This window comes from Ambystoma mexicanum, chromosome 6q (assembly GCF_040938575.1).
Source record: "Ambystoma mexicanum isolate Mex_15411 chromosome 6q, UKY_AmexF1_1, whole genome shotgun sequence".
NCBI classification, from domain to species: Eukaryota; Metazoa; Chordata; class Amphibia; order Caudata; family Ambystomatidae; genus Ambystoma; species Ambystoma mexicanum.
The window spans coordinates 1,566,251,823-1,566,272,181 of NC_090937.1; the positions used below are offsets into that span (position 1 = coordinate 1,566,251,823).

Genomic DNA, 20,359 nt, shown 5'->3' on the forward strand with positions numbered 1-20,359 from the left:
CATCTGGGTGTGTATAGTTTATTCAACTCCCTGTACCACTCACCACTTCTCCTGAATTTCTCTAACTCTCTCCAACCAGTCTACTAGGCCTCCTAGTGAGTTCAGCCAGAAAGGTGCGATGCTGCCACTCCTCTCTCACTCTTTGCTAATTCTCTGCCTTCCTATGGCTCTCTCCATCTCGCCTATATTCTCGAACTGCTACACTATCACCTATCCTCCTTCTCTCTCCTCATGTCCGGTAGGAAGAAGCACAAAAAAAGACATCCTGAGTGCAAACCCTGGAATTCCCATTGCAGACACCTATGTCAATGCCTCCTCTAGAGATGTATTCACTGATATCCTTTTTTCTGTCCCTTCTCCTGATCTCTGGACCCCCCACCATCTCATCTCCACTCCCTCTTCACACTCCTCTATTAACGGTAGAACCAAATGGGAGGTCCTCCTGGCTGGCTTTGCATCCTCTCGTTGCTTCGTTAATGTCCATCACACTGGCAGCATTCTGGTTCAGGATCCACAACTCAACCTCCTTCTCCTTGAAAGCCTCTTGTCTTCCCTCATTAACTTCCTTCCTTCGCCTGCATCCCCCCTACTCCCTCTTCCTCCTCTGAATGGTGTACCACGCCCCTGTAACCCACCTCAGGAAACCTTCAAAACACTGACCGCCTCCACCTAGCGACTCTTAACGCCTGCACAGCCAACAAACACTCCTCTCACATCTGTCTCCTTCTTGAAGACATTGACCTCGACATTCTTGCTCTTACTGAGCCTTGGTTCAATGCCAGCTCAGTCACTGCTTTTGACTCTCTCCTCCCTGATGACTTCAAGTTCACGTCCAAGCCACAACCTCACTGCACTGGTGGGGGAAAAGGGGTTGCCTTAATCTTCCCTGAGTGGGGTCCTGTGACGTGAGCTTGGTTGCAACAAATGTCCAGCAAACAGGTAAGTCAATATTGGTAGCTTTATTTGTTAGATGGTAAGAGCGACACCGGCAACATCCCACCCACCAAGACAGTTTGCCCCAACTGACAAACACAGAACCCAACGCCCACTCGTGTGCTGCACGTTCTGATTCTACAAGCCAGCAAGCTTCACGTGCACCTCACTCATAACACGTAATATAGATTAAGACACATCCTCCCCCGTTCACTATCACAAGGAAACTTTCCTTATAATGTATCCAACCCTACATAACGTGTGGCCAGCACGGAATGTACCCAGTTCCACAACACCAAATCACCTATCCCCAACAAAGTGCAACCCTCACATCACTGAAACGTGCAGGCCCAAAAAAAAACATGCCACCAACTAAAGAATTATTTAAACTGGACAAAACCTTTAACTGTAAGGTTTAGCCACAACCACCTAAAATAACTCCCCAAACTGCAGACCCATCATCAACACACTCCGACCGGAAACCCCAACCCACGAGAGCTAAAAACAATAAAAATAGAGCATCCACCGGTCCCAAGCTGCCCCTTGGAACATGGGCCTGCCACACCCATTACATACCAAAATGAACACACTAACATCCTAACCCCATCAATCGCCAACACCTCCCGTCCCGAGCTGCCCCTCAGGACAACGGACCTGCCACGTCCGAGTACATTCCCGCTCAACCTAGAGCAACTACCCGCTACCTACTGAACAGCCCGGCCACCCTCACGCTAAATTCCAACACAGCTCCAAGCGGAATAATACCCACAAAGTTCAACAACTTAAACAACCATATGCCAACGCCTAACAACTCCCTTGGCCCCAAGCCATTGCCAAAATTCCATGTGCACACCACAAATGGCAACCTAAGCCAGTCCATGGCAACCTCAGCCACTGCCGTCCTCCTCTAGCAACTAAATAAGGACACTACTCCCTCGGCCCCAAAATCAGCCACCTACTCCTAAACTCTTAGGACAATTAATGCTTTCGACCTACCACATAAAGGAGCTCTCACAGGTGATACCCTCACTGCTCTACCACAAGCATGCGCATACCAACCACAAATTCATGGACACACAGCTTTGAACATGTATTGAACATCACCCAACACACCCCCCAACCGTAGGAACTCCCAAGGAGTTGGGAAAACTAAGCACATTGCAAGGACAAGTTCCCAATGAACACAACCCTTTCGTAATACCCACATTAAAAGGTAATAAGTCATTATGAACAAAAATGCCCGCAAAACAGTTGAACCCACCCCCAAAGTCCAACCTGTAAAATGAAAATTACATGTAGAACAAGTCTCAAACATTCACCAAAAGTCCATCCTGCAAAAGAAAATGTTAACACAATTCACGATCAGAAACTTCCCGTGAAAATATTATAATTTCACTAGTCCATGCCCCAAAAGTCACACCTCCTCCTCCTAACCCCCCCGGAAGTGAAAACAGAATCACCATGAAACAAGTACTAAACTTGTACTACAACCAAAAAAGTCAAAGTACAAGGAAAACCCCACATTTCCAACGTCTGATTAGCCGAATCCCCCCCCTGCAAGGAAAAATTACGTTAACTGTCACCACAAATAAGAAAACAAAATGCACACATGACAGGGCCACTACACAAGTGCTGCACACATATAATCCACACCATCCGCACCCACACGGCCCACACAGAGACGCAACAGAGGCCACAAACGCTACCCATTCACACGCACTCATACTGGCCTCGACACACGTAACAATTCAATTCTCACTCAGTGAGACGTTTTAGACCCATGTAAAAGTCATATAAATCCGGATCAAAACTCTAGAGGCTGGCCAGCAAGGAAACACATTCATCACAAAAATCCTCCTTGCTGCAACCATCAGCCCCACACCATAGACATCCCCGTTTACATGTCCTCTTTGGATGTACACAGTACCTCATTCCACAGTCCGACTCCGAACACCTCTTCCGCAAGGAGTGGCAGGAACCCTCGTCCCTCTCCATTACCACTTGCCTCTCAGGCGTTTTCTGTTGACTCTCGCTGTGTAAACTTTCCAAGGACACCGAAGGCTCGAATGCCTCGCAATCCGTAGACACACCGGAGGGAGACAGAGGATCGATGTCACCAACCCCTATCGACGATGCCCCCACGTTGCCCTGAATCTCCGTCCTGCTCCCCATATGGGGACCCAAAGGCACTTCAATGTATGTGATACCTTTGACAACGGCAAAATCCCACCCGGCAAGACAGTTCGCCCCAACTGACAAACACAGAACCCAACGCCCACTCGTGCGCTGCACGTTCTGATTCTACAAGCCGGTAAGCTTCACGTGCACCTCACTCATAACACGTAATATAGATTGCGACATCCTGCTTCAATTTTACCAATCCAGACACACTCCTCTTTTGAAAGCCTGGTTTGTAAGTTGGTCACCTCTCCCACCTCCATCCTGACTATTGCTACCATATACTGGCCATCTTTCTTCCTCTCAGAATGGGTTGACTTCAGCTGCTCTTTACTTTCCTCCACCTCTAACCTTTTCCTCCTCGATGAGCAACATTCAACTGGACTCCCCTGGCTCTGCATCCACTTTATTATCAGACCTTTGCTCATCGCTTTCTCTCTCCATTCTCACTTCGGGGCCAACCCACACAGCTGGACACACCCTGGATGCCATTATTGACACTCTAACCTCTCTCTCTTCCCCTCCACTAGTCGCCCCTCTCTCCTGATCAGACCACTCTCTCCTCCCCCTCGGGTCTCATTGGCCCCCTGACCGCCCCCCAAAAGTCGCACCAACTTTGTTCACTTACACCTACCCGATAAAAGGAGTGACTGTGGCTGCCTCCGCCCTCACCTTCACCCTCTTTCAGTCCCCCACTTCTGACTCTGCCCCCAGCAACCTCCATCTTTCCATGACCAACATCCTTGACATACTTGCCCCCGTCATGAGGATCCATTTGAAACCTACCTCAAAGCGTAACACTTGGTACAACACCAAACTTACAGCCCTGAAATGAAAGTGCATGGCAAACCTCAGGCTCATACTCTGACGAACTGGCATGCCACCTTCTCCAAAGGCAATACAGACTCGCCATCCATGCAAAGAAAAGAGCTCACATTCAGGCACGAGTCTCCGGCGCATCCAATAACACAGCTGAACTTTTCAAAATCTGCAGGGAACTAGCCAACTCCTACGCAGTCTCCTCCTCCCCTTCCCCATCCCACGCCCTCTGCAATGCACTGGCCTTACACTTTGCCACCAAACCTCAGGACATTCTGACCATCCTTTCTAAGCTGCCTCACAACCCATCCCACTCTCCCCCACCTCCTCTCCTGTCACTCCTGAAAATGTTACCAGAGTTGTCTGCACCATGAATGTCTCCTCTAAACAGGTCGGCCCTTGCTCATCCAGGACCATCAAGGATAACAGTGACTCCCTTGTCCCAGCTCTTGCTGATTTCTGCAATCACTCCTTTATCACTGGATTTTCCCCTTCTCCCTTAAGCACTCCCTTGTGTGCTTACTTCTAAAAAATCCATCTTCTGCCTCTAACTGGCCAGCCAGCTTTCGCCCTATCTCCATTACCCCCTTCCTGGGGATGCTACTTGAGAAACTGTCTTTTTCCCCAACTTAACTCTCACACTGAACTTGTTGGAGGTCTTCACGACCATCAATCTGGATTCCGATTGATGGTCGTTACAGATGCATGTAAACTGCTCTCCTGAACACCTGTGAAGAACTGCTTGCATCTCTGGACTCCAACTCCACAGCTGTCCTTATCCTTCTCAATCTCTCCTTTGCATTTGACACAGTTAACCATTCCATCCTCATACAAAGGTCCCATGATACACTTGGTATCTTGGAACGGCACTGGATTGCCTGTCCTCTTTCCTCTCGAACCGCTCCTCCCAAGTCATCCTGGGCCCCTTCTCCTATTTTTTTTTTCAAATTTGTTTATTGGCATTTTAGTTATAGTTACATATTTCAAGGTGACCGATTGGTCAGCGACATTCAGCCTTTGTGGTCAAACAACAATCTTTACATAACAAGAACATAAAAAAAAGAAGAAATGAAAAAAAAAAAAAAAAAAAAAAAAAAAAAAAACAGTAGAAACATTAACTATCTCCGATTCAAGAGTGGGTGATGATTGATGGGGTTGTAAGCGGGGAGGAAGCGGCCGGGCAGCATGGACACGGGTATGGGCTTTCCGAGAATGTTAGTGCTGGAGGGGCTTGGTTTCGAATGTCTTAGGCAATCATTCAGGTCCTGTGCTAGGGCCGGTAGGTGGTTCAGGGGGGCTTATCATCCGAGGAGTGAAACAGTCTAGACATGGTGTCTTTCCAAGCAGCAAGGGCCATGCTTGACTCATCCGTGGATCTAGCCACGCTGTCCTCCCAAGCTCTTGTTTCGGCGGTCGCCCATCTTTCAAATTCTTTGCGCCATGCCCTTTGATTTGGTCCTGCCGGCCGTTTCCATGCCATGGCGATGGCTCTTTTGGCTGTTATGCATAGCAAGTCCATCAGCTTAACCGCATATTTGAGTTTGGCCAATCTAGGGTAGCAGCCTAGGAGGCATTCTGCTGGGGTCCATTTATATCTGGTGACTTCTGCCTCTTCGCAGGTTTTTTTTACCGTCGACCAGAGGCTGCGGGTTTTGGTGCAGTTCCATAACATATGGATTAGGTCTGCTCCCTCTATCCCACACCAGGTGCACTGTGTCTGGGCGGTTTTGTTGAACTTGGCGATCCTGCTCGGGGTTAAGTAGGTACGATAGAGTACATTTAATTGGATTAGCCGAAATCTCTGGTTTCTAGAGACCTCTTTCGGGAAGGACAGCGCTCTGCTCCATTCCTCTTCGGACAACTCCAGTCCCATGTCTGATTCCCAACGGGTCTTTAGTGTATCACCGCAGGGATTGGGGATGTCAACAAGGAGTTTATATATCTGAGATATTTCTTTCCCCTCTTCACTCAGGGTGTACATCAAAGTCAAGAGGGGAGTGGCCTCTGGTTCCTCTGGCCAGGTGTCCCATTTTGTGCGTGCTATCTTGCGGATCTTTTGATACCACAGGAATTGGCCAGCGTGGATGCCCTCTTCCTCCTGCAACTCAGCGAAATCCCTGAATGTGCCTCCGGAGTATAGATCGCCCCAGGTGTATACTCCTTTTTCCTCCCAGTGCCTAATGGTGTGGAGGGTGGTGACAGATTTGTCGAGTCCCGAGTGTATTGGTACTTCTTGGAAGTATGGTTGCTTCAGGTGTAACACCGTCTTGGTTCTGCACCATATTTTTCTGCCTAGGATTGTTAGAAAAGGCTTATCGTGTAGCAGAGTTTGAGGGGCCCATAGCAATTCCCTCAGGCGGATTGGGGAGATCATGGCCTGTAGGAGGGGGTTCTCCGAAGTGGTCCCGTCTGCTAGCCATTTGGTTACATGGCTTAGCTGAGCTGCAAGGTAGTATTTCTCTAGACTTGGTAACTGGATCCCTCCTTGGCTATGCGGTAATACTAAGGTAGATAGTGCCACCCGATGTCTGCCCTTACCCCATAGAAACTCCTTAATTATTGTGTCGAGAAGCTGAAAGAAGGGTTTGGTGATATAAAAGTGCACATTCTGGAACCCATATAAGAATCTAGGGAGAATGATCATCTTGGTTATTGAGGCCCTGCCCAGCATGGATAATGGAAGCTTAGACCAGAAACGTATGGATTTGCGCAATTTGGGTATCGCAGCCATCGTGTTTCGTGTATGCATTTGTTCTGGGGTGTGCATTATCTGGATCCCTAGGTAACGAAAAGATTCGGTCTCCCACTTTATGCCCACTGAAGGAAGCTCTTCTGCAGATTTATTTTTCAGGGATGCTAATGGAAACATGCAGGATTTCGTTTTGCTAAATTGTATACCCGAAACTTTGGCGTAGTTATCAAGGATCTCCAGTATTGTCGGGACATTGAGATGAGGGTCGTTAACATATATTAGGACATCGTCTGCATATAGTGAAACAATATGGTCAGTCCCGCCCAGCCTAATTCCTGCATCAAAAAATTGCTGCCTAAGGAAGATCGCAATGGGTTCTAGACCCAGGATGTAGAGCATGGGAGAGAGTGGGCAGCCCTGCCTAGTGCCCCTGCGAATTTCCCATGTGTCTGATACATATTTCCCGGATTTTATCCTGGCCCTAGGTTCATTATATAGGATCACTACCCATCTGATAAATCGTTGGCCGAGTCCAAAACCCTCCAGGACCGCCACCAGCCACTCCCAATAAATGGAATCAAATGCTTTAATAGCATCCAGGGAGAGTAGTGCGAGTTGTTTTTCGCTTGTGTTGGTTTCAGCTATAATGTGCTGTAGCCTGCGTAAGTTTAAGGACGTGTTACGTCCAGGTATAAAGCCGTTTTGGTCTTCATGTACTATGTCACCAATCACCCTGGACAGACGTCTCGCTAGTATTGTCGTCAGTATTTTCACATCATAGTTAAGCATGGCGAGTGGGCGGTAGGAGTCGCATTTATCGGAGGGTTTATTGGGTTTGAGCATCGGGACCAGTAAGGTTTCCCTCATACTGTCAGGTAGGATACCAGTTTCGAATGTCTCAGTAAAGACCTGGTGTAACAGGGGCGTCAGGGTGGGTTCGTATTCCTTGTAGAATTCTGGGGGGAGTCCATCGCATCCTGGGGTCTTACAAGTAGCGAGGGACCTAATAGCCTCTGTTATGTCTTCCGGTGTGATGTCGGAGTCTAGGGCTTCGGACTGCATTGGTGACAATTTGGGTAGGCCAATTTCCTCTAGGGTGTCCAATATCTGGTCCTGTGGGACCTTGTGTGTGTGGGAGTATAGTTGTGCATAGAAACGTTGGAAGGTATTGTTTATGTCTTGTTGAGTCCTGTGTTCTATGCCTTGTTCGTCTTGTAGTGCTGTAGTAGTATGCCTAGGGTGTTCTTTTTTGCAGAGCCACGCTAGTAGTCGACCTGGTCTATCGGCCTCTGCATGTGCTCTATTAGTTCTAACGCTAAAATCGAACTTAGCCAGCCTGTCCCATGCCCTGGAACAGTCCTCCCTAAGAGAACTCAGTTCTTCCTCCCTCCCCAACGTGTCAACAGGGGTGGACTCTAGTTGTTGGACTTCCAACTCTTTCTGGTTCAGTTCCTCCCGTAGTAGTTTCCTGATGCCTCCTGCTTTTGCAATTGCTTCTCCCCGTATTACCACCTTTAGGGCATCCCATAGCGTACCTATTTGGTCCACACTGCCTGTGTTTACCGCTATATAGTTTTCTAAGGACTCCTGGAGCTCATCCCTGAAGGTCGGGTCTTTCAGAGCCTCAGCAGGCATTCTCCACATAGGAATGGGCGGTCTAGGGCTATTGTGTTGCCAGTCTAATAGGAGTGGGGAGTGGTCGGAGATGGTCCTTCCTAAGTATTGTGCGTTAGCCGTCTGAGGCGTGTGTTCTCTGCTTATGAAAAAATAATCTAACCTCGTGTGTAGTTTGTGTGGGGATGAGTAATATGAGTATGTCCTTTCGCTTGGGTGGAGGTCCCGCCAAGCATCTATCAGATCAAGTTCGTTGACCGTTGCATTTAGGGATGAGGTGGCAGCGGGGAAGCCGCTTGCCGGTGGATAAGACCTATCTAGTTCAGGATTGTGAACGCAATTAAAATCACTACCCCACAAGAAGAGGCCATCCCGATACTGTGACATCTGGGCACTAAGTGTTTTTAAGTGAGCTGGGATATTATTGTTAGGGAAGTATGAGTTTACTATGCATATTTCTCTTTGTTCTACTGTTCCCCATATGATCAAATATCTACCTTCAGGGTCCCTCACCAACCTGCGTAGGAGAAACGGTACCTGGGGGTTGAACCAGATGAACACCCCTCTGGCGAATTTAGAGTAGGGGGCTCCGTAGCCTTGTCCCCCCCAGTGTTCTCTGAGCTTCTCATCCGCTTCAGCGGTGCAGTGAGTCTCTTGTAGGAGAGCAATGTCCACTCTCTTCCTCTGTAGGTAGGATTTAATCCTGTTCCTGCGGGGGTAGGTGCCCAGGCCCCTTACATTCCAAGTCAATAGCCTAATGTGTGTAGCCATCTTGTTTTCGCAAAACACTAAGAGGGCCCCCACTTCCATCAGTGAAGCAGATGGTGGCGACCGGCGTCGCCGGTTCGGCACTGTTTTGTGCGGTCCTGCCCATCCCGGCCCTCCAGCCAGTTCCCCCACCCGTTAGTTGTGATTTTGCCTTCGGAGATTTATCAACTTTAACAACCTCCATCCCGTAGGATGGATCAACAGAAAAGAACAACAGTAAACTGCCCCCAGCAGTTGTTATGAACTCACAACGCTCGGGGGCTCCCGGGCCTTCCAGTCCTCTCCAGGTCTTCCAGCCCGGGTGATGTGTAGGTATTCTACCTGCACCGCTTCGGTTGGGGTGGGTCGTCAGAGTTTTTGCACAAGAGCCTCCGAGCTCCTGCCCGATTGCGTCGCCTTCTTGGTGTGGCGATGCGATTCATTCCGAAGTAGTAACCGTGGTTGATGTGTCCTTCAGCTTCTCGCGTGATCTTTGTCGTTGCCCTGGTGTTTATTGTTTCTCGCTATTCCCTCCGCATCCTCAGCCAGATTGTTGTGCTCAAGCCATAGATTTGCCGCCGCCGGGGTTTCAAGGAAGATTGCCTTACCGTTGTGAAGCACTTTGAGTCTCGCTGGATATAACAACATATATTTAAGGTTGAGTTTCCTTAGAGTGGCCTTCACTGGTATGAAAGAGTTTCTCGCCCGTTGTACTACTGGGGTGTAATCAGGATACATGACTATTGACGCCGCGCCTCTTTTGATCTCTCCGCCTTCTCTCGAGAACCTCAGAATGGCTTCCCGATCCCTGAAGTTTAGGATTTTAGCTATTATGGGTCTCGGATGTGAGCCGGGGGGAGGTCGCTTTTGAAGGGATCGGTGAGCTCGCTCCACAGAGAAACCCTGGGTGAGTTTGCCTGCCCCGATTTCCTGCAGGAACAGCGTTTCAATGTATTCGGTAGGGTCGGGGCCCTCTGAGTCCTCCGGTATCCCCAGTATTCGGACATTGTTGCGGCGGGCACGGCCCTCCGCATCTTCTGAGCGCGTTTCCAGTCGAGCTACTGTGGATTCCAGCTCTTTGACTTTCGCCTTGAGTTCCTGTGTGGTCTCCGCGGTGTCTCGCAGAGAGGCTTCAGCAGTGACCATTCTGTCAGTTAGGTTTCGCGCGTCTTGTCTCATCAGTTGAATGTCTGATTTTATTTCGCCAATCTTGTCTTCCATGGATGTTCGCAGTGCTGCTATCGCTTGCAGGATTTGGGAGTCTCTAGGATCTGTTGCCTGAGTCGGAGATCCTTGAACAGCGCTCATCTCCTGTGGAATTTGTTGTTTTGGTCGGACTGAGGTGAAGGCATCCATTGTGACAAGCTTGGGTTTGTGCTTTGGAGGTGGCATTCCTTCTTTGATGAGGTGCTATATGATGTTCGCTTCAAGCTCGTCCACTAGGGCTCTTAGGAGAGTGTTCCGAGAGGTATGTGCAGTGTCATTGCTGCCTGCAGTGGCCGCGTATCCGTTGAGTCGTTTATGCAACTGATGCCCTCGCTTCTTGTTGTTGTTGGGCCAGACCGTGTTCACATGTTTCAGGGCAGGTTCGCACAGTGTTATGGCCTCTCTCAACGGCCTGGTTCTCCGGTACACTTACTTCCCGCAGTGTTACTTTTATCGGGACCACTGGTTGTCGGGAATATGGGGCCGTCGTGGTTTTGTGGGCTTGTGGCCCGATGTCTCCTCAGGTCGTTTTCAGTGATTGTGTGGGGGGGTGCCATTCACTGGTTTGTTGTAGACGCTGCCATCCTGCATGCAGCAAGGTGCTCCCCTTCACTCGTTATTTTAGGATATTGATCAGGTAGTTGCCAGCGGGTCGTTCTTCCTCTTGGGGGTTGCGGGGGTTATGGTGCTTTGCTGGTTTCCCCGGCCATGGGTGTATCCTTGGGCAGAAGGTGGGGAAGTGTCCGCTGGGGTGAAGCCACTCTTGGCCGCCGGTGCGGGACGTTCCTTATGCTGGGGCCCGGCACTTCAGCGTTGTGTAGCTATCAGTCTTCTTGTACTCGTTATATGGCTGGGCCGTGTGATGGCCCCCGCCGCGGGGCTCACAGGCCCTCGTTGTGGCCTGGGTGCTTCTTGGTGTCCTGAGTGGCCCGTATCATGTGCGCAGGTCAAGTGGCAGTCGCCCGCAGGGCCCGCCGGCGTCTATTGGGGGCGCCGTGGACCGAGGGCGAGTATTGCCCGGCAGTGAGGGCCCCCACCTGTCGGGTCCAATGAAGGGCTGGAAGGCCCAGTCTGCCCCTCCGCGCGGTGTTCCTCGTCTGTTTAGGGGCCCGTAGCGGCCCGGGCCACCAGCCCCGGCCTTCACCTCTTCTCTTGCAGCGGCGGTGTGTGGCGGTGTGCTCCCTGCGGCGGTCTCAGCGCAGGGGTGGGAGGTGCAGTGGTCCGCTCACCGTCCGTGGCACAGACGATCAGCAGGTCATCACCATCCGGAGCCGCGGGTGCCTCCTTCTTCAGTTCCCGGGCTCTCCTCGTCTGCGGGCTTCGGACGAAGTCGCGGCCGCCATTTTGGATTCCCGGGGACCGAAGCGCGGAGGTCGCGTTTTCGGTGTTGCCGGCTCCGTTTTCGTTCGGATTTTTCCTCGGGCGATGCAGGCTCGGATGAGTCAGCTGGAGATGTGTTTATTTCCGTCCTCGGTTCGGGCTGGAAGTTCCTACGAGGATCGATCTCAGGATCAGGGCAGGAGCTCAGGAGAAGTACGTCCTCAGTCCATGGATCTAGGCCACGCCCCCCCCCTTCTCCTATCCTTCTACTATCTCCACCTGTTGTGTCCCTCAGAGCTCTATACTCTTCCCCCTGGCTCTGCAACATCTACCTTGCTCTCCTGGCACACCTCATCTCCTCCTCCTCCTCTAACTTCCAGTGTTATGCAGATGACACACAGCTCTTCTTCAGACTCCCTGCTGACCATCTTCCACCCGCCATCATCCCTCACTGCCAATCTACCATCCAGTTCTGGTGCACCTCCTATGATCTCTGCCACAACGCCTGTAAAACGGAGATCCTTCCCATTGGGACCCCTGCTCCCTCCCTCTTCCCTTCACTCTGGCCTTCCTCCTTGGGCTCTGCACCTTCAACTGAAGCCAGAAACCTTGGACTCATCTTCGACTCTTCTTTCCTTCCTCCCTCACACTCAGGACATTGCCAAGAAGTCCAACTATCAGTTCTTCCTTCTCAAAGGAATTCTACCTTTTGTTACTTTCCCTCAGTGGCTCAATGCTACTCAAGCCCTTGTTCTCGCTCGACTTGACTACTGTAACAGCCTCCTCCTGAACCTTCCTTCTTCCAGTCTGCGACCCTCCAGCTTAACCAGAATAGGGCAGCAAGACGTATCCTTAGCCTTAAGCCCACCTGACTGCATCTCTCCTCCACTGAAAAGTCTTCACTGGCTTTAGTCCCTGCAAACTTCATAATTGAACTACTCACCTAGGTCTATCTAAAAACTCTTTTGAGTTTGACATTCCGTTTTACTTTCAGACAAAGGGCACTGCTATGGGGGCCACATTTGCCCCAAGTTTGGCCATTCGGTATATGGCGGACTTCGAAGGGACTCACATTCTGTCAGTCAATAATCCCTTTAGGAAACAAATGGAAGCAATACATCGATGAAATTCTGTGCATTTGGGAAGGCACAGAATCAGACCTGCAACTGTTCCATACCTGGCTTAACAACAGAAACCCGAACATTCAATTTACCATGACATCTAGTAAATGAGCCATCGGTTTCCTTGATTTACAAATTGAGCATGCCGATGAGTGTCTGAAATGTATCCTCTTTAGGAAGCCCAGAAGACAGACACCCTGCTGCACTTCCTAAGCGATCATCCTAAACACATAAAGGAAAACCTACCCTACAGCCAATACCTCCGCATTTGAAGAAATAGCTCCGATCTCAATTACTTTTACCAATATGCGGCTGACCTTGATGCAAGGTTAACAGAATGGGGATACCCCCAACGCATCCTCTCATCCAAAAAATAAGCACAATTTCACAACACAGATTCCCTTCTAGTCGAAAAAGACAATACGACTTCCCAAGAATCCAGGATGACCTGCGTGATCACGCACGGCATACACACCCCACTAATTCGCAAACCTATATCCAAGCACTGGGCCCTGATTAAACTTTGTTTACCCAATGAACCTCTGTCTACAAACGAGCCAAAAACTTGAGAAACCAACTGGTTCACTCAAGATTCGTTAAACCAGCCCCCAGATTAGGACTAAATGACTACATCCTACTAGGAGTAATACGAAACAATATCCTGACTTTGTCTTTACAGCAAGAGTTGTTCCACTTTTGCAAATCAATTAACTTTGTTAGATAATTGCTAAAGATTCCTTCAACTAAACTGTTGTTTTCCTTCACCTGTGATTTAGTTTTGTAAATATGTATTTTCTGTTTATGTATACCTTCAACAAATTATGTTGTATGATTTTGAACTATGTCATATGATTTTGGTTGTTTGTTGATTTTTCTTTTTCTCAATTCAAGTGTATTAATATTACATTTCTACTCTACTGGAGTGTACTCTCACTTAGTTGTTCCCTCAGTGACTTTTCAAGCACTAATCCAAGCCCTTCTCTTGAAGTACATTATTTTTTAAGCAACTAACAATTAAATGAATATTGTTCTAAATGTGAATTTTCTTTCTGTATGTTAAACAGTATTTTCTACCCCTATATCCACATTAGCCATAGGTGTACCCCTATTGTTTGTATTACAGCCTCCTCCTGAACCTTCCTTCCTTCCAGTCTGCAACACCTCCAGTTTAACCAGAATAGGGCAGCAAGACGTATCCTTGTCCTTAAACCCGCATATGACTGCATCTCTCCTCCACTAAAAAGTCTTCACTGGCTCCCGTTTGCTTCACTGATGAAATTTAAATCCCTCTGCATTTCCACAAGACTGTCTGGGTCCAGGGGCCACACTGTCTTCAACTTTATCTCTCTAAATACTCCCCCCACCCCCAAGCCAACTTTGCCCCTCTGGCACAAACTCCTTGTGTGTCAAGCGTTTTGCTAAGCAGAGGGCATGGGGTCGCTCACTTTCCTCTGCTGGCGCTCTCCTTTGGAGTAACCTCCCCCTCCCTCTGTGCCTTGAGCAGGATCTTCTCAAATTCCGGAAGCTCCTTAAGACTTTCCTCTTTTCCACCTCCTCCCTCCCCCCTTCTCTCCTCTGCTAATCTCACAGATGCTGAATCAGTGTCCTTGGCCTTTCTGCATCTTCGGTGCCTTAACCTCCCACACCAATTCTTCCCAGATCCTGTGTTTCCACAGCACTTTGTATCTGCATACCCTCTGCTCTGGAGACTCACACTTACACCTCTTGCGCCCCAGGCTCTGTAGTACTCAACATTCTAGCACTTTGTCCATGACACACCCACGGGCTCGGACTCCCCAGCACTTACTCCCTCTCCCCTCTTTGTTTCTGCACTCGCACGTTCAGAATTCTCACGATGCATAGACATTCTTTCCCCACTTAATCTCCCCTTCTGCTCCTAATATTGTGTGTAATGTTGTAACTGTACTTCCCACCCTCCCTGCCTGCCCTGTGGGCAGTTTGAAACAGTATATTCTTAAATCCTGAGTCAGTTAAGGGCGAGTCTTCGGCAAGGACTGTTTCACTGTGCTGCGTGTTGCATGCTGATTGACTGATTGCAGCTTCTCTACATACTGCTTTTGCACCTTGGCCCAGAGCACTCGCACCAAGGAACCCGTGTGTGCTAAGCTGCATTCCTGTGTGCAAAATACAACAGGACAGAGGACTACTGCAGCACTGTCCCCTTTAAGTTTTCCGAATTGTGATGCTCTGCCCCCAGGAAGCGGAGCTCAAAAGGAAAGAGCCGTAGCCCTTGTGGCGTAAAGCCTGAGTCAGTTGAGGGCGAGTCTTCAGCAAGGACTGTTTCAGTGTTTGCTGCTTTGCTGGGCGCCGGGCGCGTCCTTCTCCCAAAGCCTTCACTTTGTAGCTAGGTAACGGTGGAAAAGGGACATTGTTCAACCGGAAAGGAAGTGGAACTACAAAGGCAGCGGCAGCGAGTAAGGCAGAGCGCATTGGTGGGATAGAATGGGCCAAATCAAACCGAGTTGGGTACAAGTCCCCCACATGCTTCGAGTGGGTCCCGAGAGGAGGTGAAAGTTCGAGGCAGAGGAAATATCTAAGGTAAACAAAGATTGACTCTTTGCTGCTACTACTAACATACTAGTTAGTCATCAAGCACGGGAAGGCTAAGTCCAATTGAGTTGAGCAAGTATTCGGAGGGGCCGTGACTCGCTCGATTTAAAGATCAAAAGGCGAAAAGGGGGAGCACAAGTGGAGAGTTGGGAGTGTTGGGAAAACCTTTGGAAATGACTGCTAGGAGCGCATTATATCCAGACATTGAAATATGCAAAGAAACCTTATCACATGAAAACTTGTTAGAACCCACCCCAGAAGCCCCCAATGCACAAAAGTCAAGAAATGGGTCGGAAGAGGTGGATACAATGCAATCTATAGACATGGCTTCAGAGGCAGATCAGCTGCCAGGAGACAAGGGTGGGAGTAGCAAGAGCTCGCCACTCTCTAAACAGACTGCTTGTCCTTCAGAATAGTTGGAGAAGTAATCTATGAAAGAAGGTTGGTCACTGCCTCGACCGACGTCCCCACAAGGAGGAGTGGAAATAGGCAGCCAAGAAAATGATCTGTCCCGAACAGACCCATTCATATTTGGACAGGACACGCACCATAAAGAGATTAGATCAGATTCTTATGCTACCGACAAAGGTTAGAAGCCATTTGGCCTCACTTCCACCCTAGGTTGCCACACAGATACCTTCTGCTATAATATAAGCAAGATGAATGCAAAAGGGGTTGTCCAGGAAAAAGGCACCACAGTGGCCTACTCGGTTACACCCATGTGTGGGCCCTCATTGAAGGGTGTAAGTGCGGGCCCAACTCACTACCAAACGGTGTGGGGAAGTTCCCTCACCAAAAGTCCCAATTACACAGAAATGGTGGGACTTTTAGTAGACCAGAAACTGCCGAACCGTGTCAACAACCCCCATTTTCCAGTAAATGACAACGTGGGCCAGCTTCCCTGTCCGACAAGATCTTTTAATGGACCTAGAAGCGGCACAGGTAGAAGAGAAATCCTTGGGGAACCTGGAAATTGATGCAAGAATGGTCTCAGCATTTGCAATCACAATTTCACCGTTTATGAAAATAATTGAGACCTAGAATGACCAACTTGGGACTAGACAACGGTGCTTGGCATGCTACATTCGAAGCTAATCTTTGTGGAAGGCTTCATTACTGCTTTACAATCAAACCTTGACAAAAATACTGATCAAATCACGCAAATCTTAGAGTGTACTGGATCCAATTATTCTACAAAAAGAAAAGAGGAGAGTTGATAGGCTAAGTTGTAACTCACTGGCAGTAGGAGCCCAAATTGATTTGACCCAAATTGAGGATCATGCTCCACACACTATACCGGATGTATCTCCACTTACTGTTCATATAGGAGAACAGCCAACTGCAGCTAGAGCTAAAGATGCAACATCGCCGGTAAAAGTGGTTTTAGACATTAACAAAGCTAAAGGAGGTAAAACCCCTCACCTGCCAAGAAACAGTTGGAAATCTCAAGAAAATTGGAGTCTGGCCCTAAAATTCCAAAAATGAAAACACGAAATGTGTAGGGCTCCAAAACAAGGTGCAAAGGCGACCCAAAGTGCAGAGTTGGTCTTAAACAAAAAGGGGTCAAGCACTTATTCGAAGACTCAAACTCCTCTTGTGGATAACAATTCAGAAGGTAAATCCACACACAAATTGAATAAGTCTGTGAGTCGGCAGTGCAAAGAAAGCAATTTTGGCCTACCTAGGAACAGTGTAAAGTAAGGGCAAGGAACCCTCTTTTTTATGGGGGCCTGACTCCGGAGGGTATAGGCAAATATATCAAAAGAAATTGGAGTCAAAAGCTACCCTTATCAGTGATGCTAAGGTAGTTGGTTTAAAATGTGCAGTGGAGCTTTAGATAACATATATCAATGTGCTCTTCCAGAAGATCAGATGAGAGAAAAGGGAGGTAGTGAAATGAATTCATTGAATTCTACAATTTATTAGTTCACATATAAAAAGTATTTAAAAACAATGTCATATGCCGTCCTGGGCACACAAAATATTGTATATAGATCACAATACTTTGTACATATTTCAGTGGGTTAGTACAATTCAAGTGACTGTTATTTTATGTATTGCTGGTAATAAGGCAGTACACAAGCATGGTCAAAACCAATCAGTTCTAGGGATATTGATGTAATTGAATTCCCTAGCGAAACAAGCACTGACTGCGTGATTCTTCATCTAGCATCCCGGACATTAAGAATCTACTCATGAAAAAAGGGACCAAACTGAAAGTACATGGGTTTACTTTAAAGGACACTGAAAACCAAGTAAAGAACATGAGTAAAATCCCCTGTGGGAACAGGGGAAAGATGAGAGGGTCCCCTCAAAAGGTGCCTGATGTCCTCAATTTCCAAGGATGTAGTTATGAAGAGGGCAAAGAAGAATTCAAAATTGGCATTTACAAAGGGAAAGAATGGTCATCCTGAAGAAAAGTGAAGATCCGGAGGCTGGACGCTCTGAAGATTGGAGTTGGCTAGCAGGAACATTGGCAGACAGGTCATAACACCAGTAGAAGACTCCCATGGACATTAGCAGGGGCAGGTTCATTGCTACCTGGAACACAAGGGGTTTTGTTCACTTATTTGGTAAAAGTAAGATAAATATGACTAAGTAGAATCTCATCTGTCTCCAGGAGACTTGGTTAAGGGAAACGCCGGTCTTGGATGGCTTTGAGGTTTGCATAAACCCTGCGACAAAGGGGGCCAAAGGCCATCTTACGATAGGCCTTCTAACAGCGATCAATCGCTCGAGTGGTCTAACAGTAATCACTTCCATAAACACAAACCCCTGGATCCAACTTACAATAATAACCATGATCACACCTCAATGGAAACTGGATAAAACAGAGGTTGCAAATTTGCAACTTCTATTGGAGACGAAGTCACGGGCGTGATTTGATCACCAAGAACACATTACTTAGGGCAATTTACGACGCTAGGACTACTTGGTCAAACAGAGTATCACCCCTTGGCCGTGATACTCTGTGGAGACTTTAATATGGAATGCTTCGACAAAGAAGGATCCAAAATAGAAGTCATATCAGCTGGAGCTACAGAGAATGTTAAAAGGGGACTGGACTTTGAAAAGGAGTTATTAGAGAGAGATATACATATGGCTAATGGTTACTTGCGGGGTGATCAACCCGCGGCAGCGACCTGGAAAAGGAGAGGACAATCGAGCACAATTGACTATATTTTTGTGACAGATGATCTGTTATCAAAATGTATTTCCTTTCAAGTGATATCTATGGAGCAAAGTGATCACAACCTTCTTGAGCTTGAATGCCTAGATTGGGCCTCCACAAGGCCAGCACTACGAGGTGGCCCCAGGAGGAAACGGCTTACGCATAAACGGAAGAGAATTGCCGTCAATAACCTCTTTGTTTCTTTGTGCCTTTAGAGATGAGACTGTGAGCTTCAAAGGCCCGCTTTTACATCAAAGCACGTCTTTGACGAGGAAATTGCCAAAAAAAAGAGTGGTAAACAGGCTGGGAAATTTGGTGATAAATCACAAAATGCCCAATAATGTAGCCCTATTAAAAAGGGACAAAAACAAATACAAAAATTGTTTACATCAGCATTGACATCAAGTTATCCAGCAAGATGGTGAAATAATCCTGAAGCTTGCTATTAAGAAAAATACAGCGGGTGTGTGGAAGTTAATAAACAATCTAAACACCCTGGAGGACTCGAAAATAATAAATTCAGTGTCTTCACAGGTGTGGGAGGCGCATTTTAAAAGTCTATACAAGTCCAAAGGTGGGGGGGGACAAAATTGGCCCACACATTTCCTCAGAGGCTCCCTATGACTTTAAATTTGACAGTCAAGAGATCATTGACCCTATAAAAAACTTGAATGCTTCAAGTGCAGCAGGGACGGACAGCCTGACTAATGAAATCTTGAAAAAAAGATCCTGTCAGATGGGCAAAGTTCATGTTCAAACTATTTGAGACTGTTACAAGGGTCAAAAAGATTCCAGAGTCCTGGACTAAGTCTATTGTGGTTCCCATTTTTAAGAGGGGTGATAGGTCTAATCCTCGCAATTATAGACCTATCGCCCTTCTTGATGTGGTGGGCAAAATATTTGCAGCAATCTTGAAGCACTTAAATGGAGTCTGAAGTGCCAGCATCGGGATCAGTGGCAGGCGAAGTGGGATAGGTACCGCCTTAAATGTCTTCATCATCAATGTGCTTAAGTGAATGGTCAAACAGAAACAGACCAAGTCAATTCACATCGCCTCAATTGACCTGGAACAGGCTTTCGATTCTGTGGACCGGAGAATCCTGTGGGCACAATTAAAGAAGTGGGGGTGCCCCAAGGCTCTGAGAGAACCCATGGAAGTCTTGCATAGAGGTACCACACTAAAAATCAGATTGGACAGAATGGGCACATTGTCAAATGAAATTTCTTCAGAAAATGGGCTAAAGCAGGGGTGTCGTCTGGCACCGGTGGTCTTCTGTCTATTCATATCAGACATGGCAGAGGCTTTTGTGAAAACAAGATGCTTTCCGCCTAACATCGCGGGCCATCCATTGGGCCACTTACTGTTTGCAGAGGATCTACTCCTCTTAGATCAAATGGAAATTGGGCTACAGAGACAGTTGACGGACCTGTCCTTATACATTCAATAAAATGCCCTAAAGATCAACGCGAAAAAATCTAAAATGTTGTTCTAAGGGGACCAGGGCAAGACAGCGGACAAAATTCATCTGGATACTGAACGGAGAACAAATACCAGTGTTTACAGCGATGGTTTACTTAGGGATAACCCTAAATGACAGTTTGAATGATGCTTCCAGAATTAAGTATTTGAGCAGTAAAGCGAAAAATCTTTTGGAAGAGGGTCCTGTCTCTCCCTAACTCGCTCCCAATAGAATGGGTTCGGAGAGAACTCGGCCTAATACCACTTTATACTCAAATGGTATGTAAATCAATATCCCTCTTCAGGAAATGCCTCCAGCCACCAAGTGTTACTGGATTTCGAAGGGATTGTGTCCTCCGACGTATTCCGTATCTTGATCATCTCCAGCTTGCTGGCCTCGGAATTTTTTTTCAGTGGAGGGCGCTGCGCTTCGATGTCCCTCGAGCCGATGTCCCTCGACAGCCTCCGTATCGGCGCCGTCATCATGCGTATAAATAGACTTGCACAGTGTCCGTTGTTCAGTTCCG

At 47.9% G+C, this 20,359-nt stretch overlaps 1 protein-coding gene across 5 annotated transcripts in view; it reads left to right on the forward strand.

Annotated features, from left to right (window-relative positions):
- The window catches only part of LOC138516848 (zinc finger protein 638-like), a 1,099,812-nt gene that overhangs the window by 694,737 nt on the left and 384,716 nt on the right, over positions 1 to 20,359 (forward strand). The gene's annotated exons all lie outside the window — the stretch shown is intronic.